At 36.1% G+C, this 13,022-nt stretch overlaps 1 protein-coding gene across 1 annotated transcript in view; it reads left to right on the top strand.

The window, feature by feature from the left end:
- The first annotated feature begins 12,978 nt into the window (after positions 1-12,978).
- The window catches only part of LOC136281990 (uncharacterized), a 2,847-nt gene continuing 2,803 nt past the window's right edge, over positions 12,979-13,022 (top strand). Inside the window, exon 1 of the mRNA XM_066169025.1 lies at positions 12,979-13,022. This exon is cut by the window's right edge and continues 284 nt beyond it. The gene's annotated coding sequence lies outside the window, so the exon portion shown is untranslated.

The following is a 13,022-nucleotide window of genomic DNA, read 5'->3' on the forward strand; positions in this document are numbered from 1 at the left end:
TCAGGGAAAAATTTCCGCATACTTCATTATGCATGCACATCTTATTGGTGATACAATGAATAATAAAGCCCCATGGACGGATGCCTAATGAAGTATGGGGCTGTGCGGAAATTTTGCCTTTCGTCAGTTTCAAGGTTAAAAAAAAAACCCTTTGAGAACTGCGAAAAAGAAACTAAATCCTAAAAAGTCCTTTAAGTTTCTTTTCATTTATCACAGTCCAATTCACACAGCAGGGAGTCTAATTACGGCAGTGCATTGTCACACATCCCTGCCACTAACGCCATTGTCTGAGCTTGTCTGTCAGTCATAGCCTGACTAGTCACGCAGTAAGTAAATTTCGAGAAGAATTATTCAAATATAGATATAGGTACATAGAGAAAGTTACGGGAAATGACGTTTTGTTGATTACAATCAATACTAGTCTTTTTTGTAATGTTTGTCAAAGAGGAGCGATGTATCCCAAAAATCGCAAGTCCTCAAAAATTGAGGTTAGGCAAATCGTTGTTTCAAGCCCAAACTCCAATAGGACTCAAATGTTGGTTGCATTTTTCTTTGTCATTGCTGACTTTTTCTATTTTTCTTTTATTCTACTCATTCGCAGTATCATTTCTTTTACTGATCAGATCCAGCAGAATATAAACAGTGGAACCTATACCGCGTGGATCGTCAAAAAAGTTTCATGCTTGTGAAGCCCAATGCATCATCTGGTTTAGTTGCCACGGTAAGCAAGCCAATATGAGTTCTACCCAGAATTCTCTACAGCTCAAAAAATTTGAAGAGAAGAGAGGCAAAGACGCCTCTTCGTGCCCTTGGCTAGTGTTGGCCTACGTTCTCAGGTCAGGCTTATTTTGCAAGGGAATGTTTCGGCAAAAGAACCAGGAAGTTGTTTACTGTATTTTCCCTCCCTCAATGATGACTCCTCAGGTTATCGAGAAGTCAGCTTTAGCAAAGGAAAAAAGAGAAAAAGTTCCAGGATGAGGGCTGTCACTGACGATATTCCTTCTGAGTAATAAATAGATTTAGCCAAGCCTAAAAGCAGAGCTTTTGTTCGTTTATTTTCTAGCCCCTCATTATAATAAAAAGCTGTAATAAACCGCTTGAGCACTGGCTGTGGAAGAGTTTCGTCAAGGGGGAATTGGGGACCAGTCCGGGGGTGGGGATGGAAGGGAAGAATTGACGAGGTAACTTGCAAAGTGATCAACACGCATGCTAGTCATCGGTAACTTCAAGCGACTGAGGACCTTCGTTTTTCCTGATGTTATGAGCAAATTTTCGAAGATGGGGATTCTTTTCTTCTTCAGATGAAGTGTGCAATGTCAGCATCAGTTGAAATTATATTCTTTTGAGTGTGACTGATAATTTTGGTTTGGGAAAATCAACCAAAATTGAAAGAAACGAGGCAAAGTTTCCGCACAGCCCCATACTTCATTATGCGCACAGTCCTTTGTTAGAATAAAACAATAGCGCAAACAATAGATTACCTTTCAAGAAGTTGAATTTTTTGAAAGTCTTTTTCAAACCTTCAAAAAATCGCCGTTTTTAATTCAAAATTGCGGTTAATTGAGTGCTGATTTAAAATATTTTAACAGTCAAATATAAATTACTATACTTTAAAAAATCTATAAATTAAAACAGCTTAAATTCCGCCTCATATTAGCTTCAAGATTGTTTTTTTTGAAAGCAAACATTTGTAAAACAATAAAAATAAAATCGATGCTCACCTTTAGAGTTGTTCGTTGTCATTGTTGTTTTTCCTTTTCCCTTTACAAGTAGAGTTGCTTATTTTTCTTTCTTCATTAAATGTCTATTTTCATCCGCGGTGGTTGCGTAGACAGGCACAAACACACATACAGAGGCACAAGGAGCTTAGTTTTTATGACGTCTTTCGAACATCACATACTTCGGCGATATGCTCGACTATATTTCCAAGAGGATCTTCTTCATATTGCTTACGCCACAAGCACTCCTGTAGATAGCTACTAAAGAGATCTTTGGATATTCCTGTAAGAGGCATACTTCGTTTGATTCCCTACCATGTATGTTCGATGCGCTGAGTATGAGCGCCTGTGTCTGGGTCTACGAAGTTTAGGCTGTGGTTCACTGTGAGATGATTGTAGCCCTCGCCCTGTAGGCAATCATAAGCTTTCCACATGTCGCTCATCACGCATGTTCCCGGCAGTATTTGATTGCGTGTAATGGGTATGAGTGTACCTTTATCCCTGCGCTCTACCAGTACAAGGAAGCAGGCCTTGGTTTCACGGTAAATGCCACCAAAGACCCACTTTCCTTCGACGTAGCGACCGCGGTGATACTTCATCTTGCCAAACTTGGACTAATAAATCTCAGCAGTACTACCACGTCCATCTATTGGCCCCTTATGATGTTGCATTATTCTTTCGGCACGAACCTCACGGCAGTAGTGATACCAATCTACCACCGTTTCTGTGGAAGTTTGTTCGTCGCCCAGTGAGGTTTCGTGCACTTCTTGTGAAGTAGTAAAATTATTTGCCCAAGCGTATGTTAGGGCTAATATTTTTTCAATTGAAAGCTTACTACCAGAAAACCAAGAATTCTAGCGTATTGATGCCATTCCATTGCAATTTTCTTGGAGCATCGCCATTCGTACCCGTCTCGCAATGAACTTCGTCGAGTCCAACGTTGTGCATTGCAGCATGTACTCTTAGGGCATGGAAACGACGACGCGAGCAGGTTGTGATCCTTGCACCACTGTATGCACCTGTCGTGGTCCAATAATATTTTTATTAATTTAAAAGGGTTAATTTCACAAGGAGGTGGAAAAGACGACGACGACGAAGCAGCAGACGACGAAGACGTGATACGATGACAAAGAAACAAACACGTACGAACGGACGAAGGACCAACAGCAGAAGAAATATGAAGAACGATTCAATAACGGGAGATGAGAAAACAAGATAAATTGAGGAAAATAAACTTATGAAGATTACGAAGATTACGAAAAGATAATTTTTTAAGAAGCCACTGATCAGCAATGAAATTTATTAGAAAGGCTGCACTTTTATATTTCGATTAAACAATGATTAACATTTCATTTCTTCGTGCAAAATCCAACATGTTTTAAAAGTGAGGAAAATGATTTCAATGTTGATTTTTGGAATTTGAATAAGGTATTAGAAATATAATTTTCAAAGTTATCATTTATAGGCAACAAGCACATGTTGAGACACACGAAGAAGATAGAGGATTGAGAGTTCGAACTCTACAGGTAATTAAAAAAAATATATAAAAAATAGACTGAGAGGGGCCTTGGAGGAAGGACAGACAGTAGGAAGTGCCTGCCAGAGAAATGGGGAAGAGAAAGAGGGAAAATGGGAGAGAATGAGAGAGAGGGAAAAACAACGCAGAAAAACGCCGTGAAAATAATTCCACTTTTATTAATGTAGTATTAATAAGTGGAGGTGCGGTGGCCTCGTGGTTAGTGCACTCGACTCCGGATCGGGTGGTCCGGGTTTGAGCCCTGGCGGGGGTCACTGTGTTGTGTTCTTAGGCAAGACACTTTACTCTCACAGTGCTTCTCTTCACTCAGGTGTGCAAATGGGTACCAGCAAATGTGCTGGGGGTAACCCTGCGATGGACTAGCATCCCATCCAGGGGAGAGTGGCAATACTCCTAGCCGCTTCATGCTAAGAAAACCGGAGTTAAGCACCGACCCCATGGGCCACTTGGGCCCGTATAAAGGCTTTATTTTTTATTTTAAAGTAATAATTAGAGATGTATATATTCAATTACCAAGGGAATTGTCTATTGTATTCAAAGACAAAGAGTAGAATGCATAATTAATAAGATGTGCATGCACAGTGAAGTAAGGGGGTTGTGCGGAAATTTTTCTTACAGTTGTTCCTTAACGTTTCAACGAATTAAAAAAAGGAAAGTCATTTTCAACTCGTGTTTGAACCTGTAATTTTTTAAAACTTTTCCTCTTTTGGCTATTATTGTTCAATGATTGTCCTCTGGCTGGAAACACACTGCGTCTTTTTGAGATTTTCGGTTATTTGATTCGGTGACCTCTGCTGTGACTACTTATAATGTAGGTGTCTTCAAGCCAGCTGCCCATGATCTAAGCAACTCTAGCTAATAAAATACCACAGGACGAAATTGCAAGAATCCGTAAACGTAAACGTGGCAGAAACATGTTAAACCGTTCTGGAAACACGATGGATAACCTGTGTTTCCGTTACCGGTTTCGTGACGTTTTCTCGCGTTTCCGTTGCTGCGTATACAACGGAACCGGACCACTTTTTGTACATGTTAAACATAACGGAAACATGGAGTTGCATGTTTCCGCCACGTTTCAGAAATACGAAAACATGTGATTTCGTCCTGTGTACGAAATTTGTCTGGCATGTGTCTTGCGCTACAAAAGTTTGGTTTAAAAGGAGACAAGCTAGAACTAAAATGTCATAATTAAAATTTGATGACGAAGAGAGACTTAGGATACGATCATGAAAACATTTGTGGAAAACTTGAGATAATACCTGGATTTCATTTTTACATCACAGCGATGAATTTCAAACAGCAATCAAGTTTCCTCTTTAGTTGCAAAGTTGAGTTGATGTGGTTATTGGCTTTATTAAATGGGTTGAAATGTTTTAGATTGTATTTTCTCATGTTTGCAAATAGTTGAATTTACTGGAAGGTAGTATTGTTGCATCATGTTAACATGAAACACAATAATAAATGTTATTGGTATGTAAAACTTTTCATTTGACTATCTGCTAGCAAGTCGTTGTATTATAATTAAATAATTATATTATAAAATTAAAATAATTAGTCAGGGAAACATACACCATGTTTGAAATGTCATTTCCATTGTGAGTGAACCGGATTGAGTAGGGTGTATGTGGGAATAGGCTATCTTGTCCGTATCATTAATTTGCTAATCGCTCCTGTTGCCAATGTTTTGATGAGGGTGGGCTGTCAAGGTAAAGGAACTGACGATTTTAGTAGGTAGTGACTTTTTCAAACCTGGAAACTATCATTGTGAAAGCCATACTTGTGCCTGGTAACTCATTCTTATTCTGATAAACTAGTTTTAAGAAGGATACAATATTTTATTACAAAAATTTGATACTGTGAGGCTGTGAACAAAACTTTAATTTGACTGCGGCCCATACCAATTCCTATGCATGATGAAATGTTAGTAGGATCAGTGGAAAAAACAATGTACCAAATATCAGCAAGATTTCTTGTGATTATTTTAATTACATGAACATTAACTGATATTAGGAGATCTAAGAATATTCAAAAGAATTGTAAAATTTGTTTGAAAAAAAAAACTCAGCATAGGCCAAATAAACAAGATTCTTAGAAAAAGAAATGTGTACTAATGAAAAAAGTTAAGCAACCTTTTCAAAACACCTGGCTGAGCCCACACAGCACGCAGTAAAGTCATTCGAAGTAGTCATAATCCCGGTTTTAAATGTTGAAAACACACACATGCAGATTTCTCATAAACGAGTAGTTCAAGCCTGCCATGACTTCAAAATTTTGATGCACACCTCAAAAGGAGAAGAAATAAATTGTATTCAGTTTATAGGTTACTGAGTTAAAATTGAGTCAAACATTCATTCAACGACAGGTTTAAGAAATTTTCACAACTAATTTATTAGGTTACCTGGAACAACCAACTTCATGTACAAATAAGACGAGGCATGTAGTGATAATGCACAAAATAACTATCTGTGGTAAGAAGGCAGGCTATCCCTTCTTCATTTAAAAAAATACTGAGGTTATCATCTATCCACAAGCTCAATGGAAAGTGAGAGTGAGAGAGACTGATAGTGACTATGTTATTTGAGTAAATATCTAGAGAAGGATAAAAGGCAAGATATGGTCTGCACAACTTTCTTATTTTAATTTTATAACCTATTAAGCTAACTCATTTGTATTATTGCTTTGTGTATTATGCGGATGCCAATTAATTTAACTTTCATGCAGGTCAAAGTAAAAACATGAATTAAAATAGCACAGCCCACTTTAATTTCAGTCCTCTTTAAAGGGGAATCCTTGCTTTTTCAGTTCCCACCCTTTAGAACTCACATATCTTGTGACCAATTCCTTATATCAATGTTTAGTTTAGGTATGAGTATTGGTGAGAAACACCATGCATTAATGAAAGCTTGAGCAAGAGTATTTAATGCAATTCAAATATTACATTACACGTTACAATGTGGCAACTTACACAGCAAAATTATATAATCACAAAATTCCAAACAAAGAAAGTCAGGTAATTGACTAACCTGCTTCAACTTTTGAGGGCTTGAGGTACAAAGAAATAGATATGGTAAACAGTTACAATTAATACAAAGTTGAAAGTTTAAAAGCTAAGAGATGTACATTACAATCATCAGACCCTATGCCTCCTAGTAAAAAAGGGTCAGTTACCTCTATAGCTTCTCCCAAACATTCATACTTACAGGAAATCATTAATTTTTGTCACTAGGTGGTACTGTACTCACAATAGTTCTACTGACACAAATGCATTTTTCTACAGTTACCTCATAGCTTATGACTGTAAAGGTCATGTGGAGGATTCCTGCTTTGGAACTGACATTTCAGTTACCTCGGCAAACTGTAATCATCAAATTTGCAAGCCAAGGTGTATTTACCAAACGTTCAAGTTTCCAAAATAGTCACCTAATTGTCACAGTCGAGTTCACTCCTTTTTTAGGCCATCTTCAGCTTGATCATCCTGTTACATGTTAAAACATCAAATTTTACTCTCATATTCAGACACTTGCTTTAATCAAAAGTTGTAATTTTTTTAAGAACATGCTTCCTTTAACCCTTTAATCCCTTAGAGTGATTAGAATCTAGTTTCCCCTTTCAATATCACCCTTGAATCAAACATTAAGGTTATGAGAATAAAGGAAGGAATAATAAACTGAAGAACCTTTTGACCCTTGCGAACTGAATTCCCAGTTTTCTGGGAATTCCTAGGAATTCCAAGGAATTCCTAGGAATTCTCAAAAATTCCCAATTATGCAAATGACCCTTGCAAACTGAATTCCCAGTTTTCTGGGAATTTCTGGGAATTTCTGGGAATTTCTGGGAATTCCTAGGAATTCTCAAAAATTCCCACTTATGCAAATTAACTCTGATTTAAAAAGCTTGGAATTACTGGGAATTTCTGGGAAAGGAAGACTCCAGTTTTGTGAGGACTTGGAATCCCTAGGAATTCCTAGGAATTCTCAGCTTTACAAACTGCCTATAATTTAAGAAGTGTGGAACTCTTGGGAATTTCTGGGAATTGAATTTGAGGCAATTTTAATACCCTGAGGTCCACATAAATTCTAAGAATTTCTCAATACCTTGAATGTGAAGGTTTTAAGAAAAAGAGTAATTTCAGAGGCTTAAAACTTTGGCTCAATAAAAGGTATGCTATACAAAACTTACCAAGAGATATACATACATGTACATGTTTATTACTTAAAGATCATGAAATTTATTACTCAAACTAAGTTTTAGTAAATCTTTACATTCATATGGATTTTCTCATGAACCAGCTGTCAGTTATGTTAAATGGAAATTGCCAACTTCCACAATAATTAACAATAATTACATTGTTATCTTAACTTTATTAGTTATGAACGTATTAGTTACTTCCCTAACCTACCTTACTGGTTGCCTTTGTTAGAAAACCTTGGAACAGTCAAGCTCAGTTGCCTCAAACGCTGTCAGAGACTTTTTGTTGACAATACTTTTAGTAGAAATTTCATGCCTTAGACAAACAAATTCAACACCTAATTAATCTTTCTTTTTTCATGATTGTTGTTGCTGCTTTTTTTCAGTTTTTTGCTCTATTTTCATGACTAATTGCTGTAATTTGGTTTGCTGTTTTTATTCTTACAAAACATTTTTGTAAGAGTTCCAATACTTGTGGATCATCCACACACTTTGCAAACATTTGGCATGCAGACAAGACAGAGGTAGTCAATGTACCCTTTGAGGAAAAACACCTTTTATATGACGTCTTCAATTTACTTTATTTGAAACTCTGATCTGAAAATATTTGTCAACAAGACTTGTTAGTAGTGAGAAGTACCAACCAAGTTTCCTTTCATAACTTAATTTCTTAAATGTCCCAATCACTGGATCTCCCAAAAAAATATTACATCTTTTTATTTTTGGTGCAAATTACAAGTCCTTCTTTATATAAAAATGAAAAGTGCTAGTCATACTTCAATAATAACAGCTCTTAAGTTTACTTGTTGTTCTTCTCTGTCTGTCAGCTATCAACAAAATTGTTTTATACTTCGGGCAGTGCATAACTATTTGTGGACCAGAGTTCCAACGCACCTCTGTAATCGCATATAGCTACTCCTGTCTCTTGTACAAATGTTTCTCCTTTGTAAGATGCACTCTACTCTGTTGTCAATACTGCTTTAAGTTCAGTGGAAACGACTGACTGAGGAATCGAGATGGCGGTGTTGGAACGTGTTGCTGAACGCTTGCTACGGTCAAGCTTTGTAGATTTAGGTACTGGTACACTGGGATCATCTATGTATCTCTTACACTTCCGAATGTGGTATCCTTCTTTTATAAATATGAGGGTAAAAGACGATTTGTAGTCGCATTCAAAACTGTGATTGGCTTGTGTTATTTCTCACCTTTGCCATTAACACAACTCAAGTGAGTTTCGAGTCTTTGTTTCCTCGACAACTTTCGGCCACAAATCGTGCATTTGTAATACGATCGATTCTTGTCGATTATTTCTACATAGAGTGAGCTCACATCTTTATTTATATCACCAAGCTATCCATCTTCTAGAAGCAGAAAACCGGTCGGAGAAGTCAGAATAAAGTTAGGCGCTTCTCTCAACACTGCAATCGGCAAGCCAGCGGATTCACTTTGCTAGCCAATGACAAGTCCTAAAAGATCCACGTGATCATGCCCGTGATCGGAAACAAAGAAGACTCCATTTGGCGCTCATCTTTGAATGTACTTTTCATCGGTTGATCGCTTTTCTCAACTGTTTTGCTTAATATAACATTTCTAAAGATAGCTTTTATTGTGGTTCAATGGGAAAACGAGAATAGCGTGAGTGTTGTAAAAGAGAAGAAAGTCGTTGGCGCCGTGGAGTTAAAAGAAGGGACAACAGTTGACATATGGACCGGTACAAACAAGGGTCGAGTGGCCATCTGTAAAGCTACGATTTTGAAAGTTTGTGGTGAGTAAAAATTGCGATATTCGTTGTGATCAAAATCTTATAAAAGAATAGATGTAGCGGGTTGAATTAAGCTTACATAACGCTCGGCGCAACTGAAACTAGAATAATTCTGAGAATCGAATCGGTCACTTGCATGCCGCAGTTTCTTAAGCTTATGCTTTACAATGAAATAAACCTATCAGTAAGGTTTCAAGATTCCTCTAGTCACGTTTGGGAACATTCAAGATTCATAACAAACCTTAGTATATAAAGAAGCCCTCCTTGGTAAAAACAAAATAATGTATTCAGCCCTTTTTTAGTAAAATCCATGAGAAAGATGTACTAACTCCAAAACAGAGATTTCTCAATTTGAGAATCCAATGAATGCCCTTTTCCTCATAGCCATCTTAAAAGCCTGGTCTGAGCTTTAAACATACATATTTTAATATATTATTTTTTTTCAAATTCAGATGTCAAGGAATCCAGATACAAAATGGTCAAGGTTCTTGTTGACAACCTCATTCAAGGCCAACTCATTGTGAGCCCAGGAAAAAAAATACAAACAGTACAAACAGCAGCTAAGTTTGCAGTTTAGGATAACTTCATTCTAATTTATTGTTACAGTTACAACAAGATTTTAATAAAAAAATCAGTTTTATTTGTCTGTAATTAGCCCCTTCACTCCCAAGAATATAACTGTATAAATATAACTTAAGATATTGTATTTTATGGAAAAGAATCAACAGATTTTATTCACAATTTGTGTCAAACCAAATTTAATGATTGATTAGAACTATTTTATATGAATAGCTGTAATTGAGGATTAATCCGTATGAAGTTTTCAAGTAAAGAAAAATAAATCAAATTCCATCCTAATATTACCACACATTGATGTTAATAATTAATCAAAAATATTTGACATGTAAGCCTTAATTAAGCTTCTAAATAAATTTCATTGAATACTTGAATTTTAGCTGGGTTTTTTTAATTTTAAGTATTTATTTTATATCATTAGCCTCAAATTTTTGCTTAAAATTCCCAGTAATTCTTAAACATTCCTAAAAATTCCCAAAAATTCCCAGAAATTCCCAGAAATTCCTAGGAATTTTTTAGATTTACAGCTTTTCAGGGAAAGTCATTGGTTCTCTGAGTTGGAATTCCTAGGAATTCCTAGGAATTCCAAGTCCTGTTGGCTATAAACTTGGAATTTATGGGAATTTATGGGAATTTCTGGGAATTTCTAGGAATTTCTAGGTTTTTAGAACCAGAGTTGTTATGGTTGGAAATTCCTAGGAATTCCTAGGAATTCCCAGTCCGAATTTACCGTGAAAATTCACACCTTTATTCCTAGGAATTCCTAGGATTTTCCTAGGAATTCCTAGGAATTCCAAAAGCCATTTCGCAAGGGGATGGTTAAACAAATTCTCCCTGTCAGCACATTAGGAAATGTATAGAGAACAGTATGGAGAATATGCATACTGATGTTAGGGTGTAAAGGGTTGATAGTGCTCCAGAAATAGTAAATAGTATTGGAGAGAAAGAAAGAAAGTTCTTGAAACATTTTATGTGAAATGAAACTTTGTTATGAATGTTAGTTGCAACAGCAATGAAAACATCTGTGCAGCTATAATAACAATTGCCTGTCCGTGTAAACAAACCATAATGAAGTATGATATTAACAAATTTAATCTCACCCAGTTTGAATGTAGAACCCGAAATCTAATTAACTTACTAGTGAATAGGAAAAAGCTCAATGTATTTTTCCTCCTTCTTTTATTCTAAATATCACAAATCAATCACACCACCACCTCAGTGTGATTTTTTTGAAGGCATGTACTTTTTCTTATGGTCATCTATTTTTAGTATCTATCCATCTATTTACTTTCCTAACAATCTTAACTATTGTCGCCAACAAATGCAAGGAGCATATAAGATGCGTACAGTTATTAACACTTTAATACCTGAGAGTGACTAGCATCTAATTTCTCCTCTCAATATCACCCCTAAATCAAGCATTAATGTCATGAGAATAAAGAAAATGATAATCACTGAAGAACCTCTTGACTGTTAAACAAATTCTCCTTGCCAGCACACTAGGAAATGTATAGAGAACAGTATGGAGAATATGCATACTGGTGTTAGGGTGTAAAGGGTTAAAGATGTCATGTAATCAGTTTTAAATATGTGGAGTATTGCTTGAATATATGATTGCAGCGAGTATAAGTGCCTAGTAAACATCAGTCTATGGTCTTCTACTCTTCCACCTTGGAGGGTGCCTTGTGAACATAAAAATTGAAGTTCAGTGCCTTTACCAGCTTTTTCGGCTACAAAGATCAACAAAGAACAACAGCCACACCAAAAAATATTTTTCATGAAAGACACCTTTACAATGGTAGGTACACACAACTGACACGTTTGGGTGAAGCAGGTCAAGCATTAAGGTATGATTGTCAGTTTGCTTTTCATTACTTGCATACAGCTTATTTCTATCAGCTTTGAAAACTTCTAGCTGTGTCTTAGCTTTCCAAGAAAAGCATTTCCCATGAACATTTAAACATTAAAGACATAAGCTACTAGTGACAGGTTTTTCCATTCCAAATTAAATCCCCCATTTTAACCCCATTAGTCTCACTAGTGACCTAGACAGAATTTCTCCTTACACTATCAGTACAATATCAAGCATACAAGAAATGAGAATAAAGAAAAACACCAATTAGGGGATTATTGGTTGATCCAATTCCAAATTCTCCAAACCAATATCACATAACTTGTATGGCAGACAGTAAGGGGAATTACTAATGAAATCTTGAGAGTTAAAGGGTTATGTAATCATATGTACCAGAAAGACAGTGAATAAATGTACCATACTCCACTAAAGTGTTCTTAGGTACAGTGAAGTTTCAAACTCATTAAAATTAAGTTGACTTCAAGATTCAGATGTTATTTTAAGAAATGTGTAATATCTTTTCACATGGATGAATAGAGAATGCCATTTATAAATTTTAAAAAATAGCAAATGCAAAAAACTTAAGGATGGAATTGAAAAAAAAACTACTAAAATATGGCATATCTACCCACTGAGATTTTAATCATTGGCTGGCACACACAAATATAAAAGAAGCTTTGTGAATAAAAACCTGGGCAATAAAATCAAAGATTCGGGAGAAGCATATGACATCAACAAGTTTACTGATGTTCTCACCTGAATTCAGTCAGGAAAGAGAACTCTGCAACACTTCTGTTTTATCTTCTCACTCGAATTCAAACATGAAATTTAATTATTTGCGGGAAGGTTAAGGAGGTAATTAAAGGAATGGATATATGTTACATGATAAGAAACCCCTTACAATTAAAATAAAGCAGACGGATATTACCTAGGTGTCTTTGCTTCTGAATACTGCTATAATAGGTATTTTTAAGCAACTATCTACATATGTAAACCGGGTGCAATATACGGTCGTAAAAGCAATTTTATTCTAACTTTCCTCCTTGAAGGGTGCCTTGTGTATCAAACATATCAAGTTCAGTACCTCCAGAGTCATAAGCCGGGCTTTTGGGGCTACAAAATAATCAAGTAATCAACCCGATAGGGCAGGTCAATTTATCGAGAATCAATTTAGTATAGTTTCCTAAAATCGTGTAGAAAGTTTAAAATATGCTTCACTTGTGCATAGTTAGTAGAGGAGACTGGTTATGAAAGTCGGCGAGCTTCAAAGACTGATGTCTTTGTTTTGATTTTTGCCTTGTCACGTGATCGCGACAGTGCACATTTATCAAACGATCATGGCGTCCGTCGTGTAGTTTCTTGTTAGTTTTGCGATATGTGTTAGGTTTC

This window comes from Pocillopora verrucosa, chromosome 6 (genome assembly GCF_036669915.1).
Source record: "Pocillopora verrucosa isolate sample1 chromosome 6, ASM3666991v2, whole genome shotgun sequence".
NCBI lineage: Eukaryota > Metazoa > Cnidaria > Anthozoa > Scleractinia > Pocilloporidae > Pocillopora > Pocillopora verrucosa.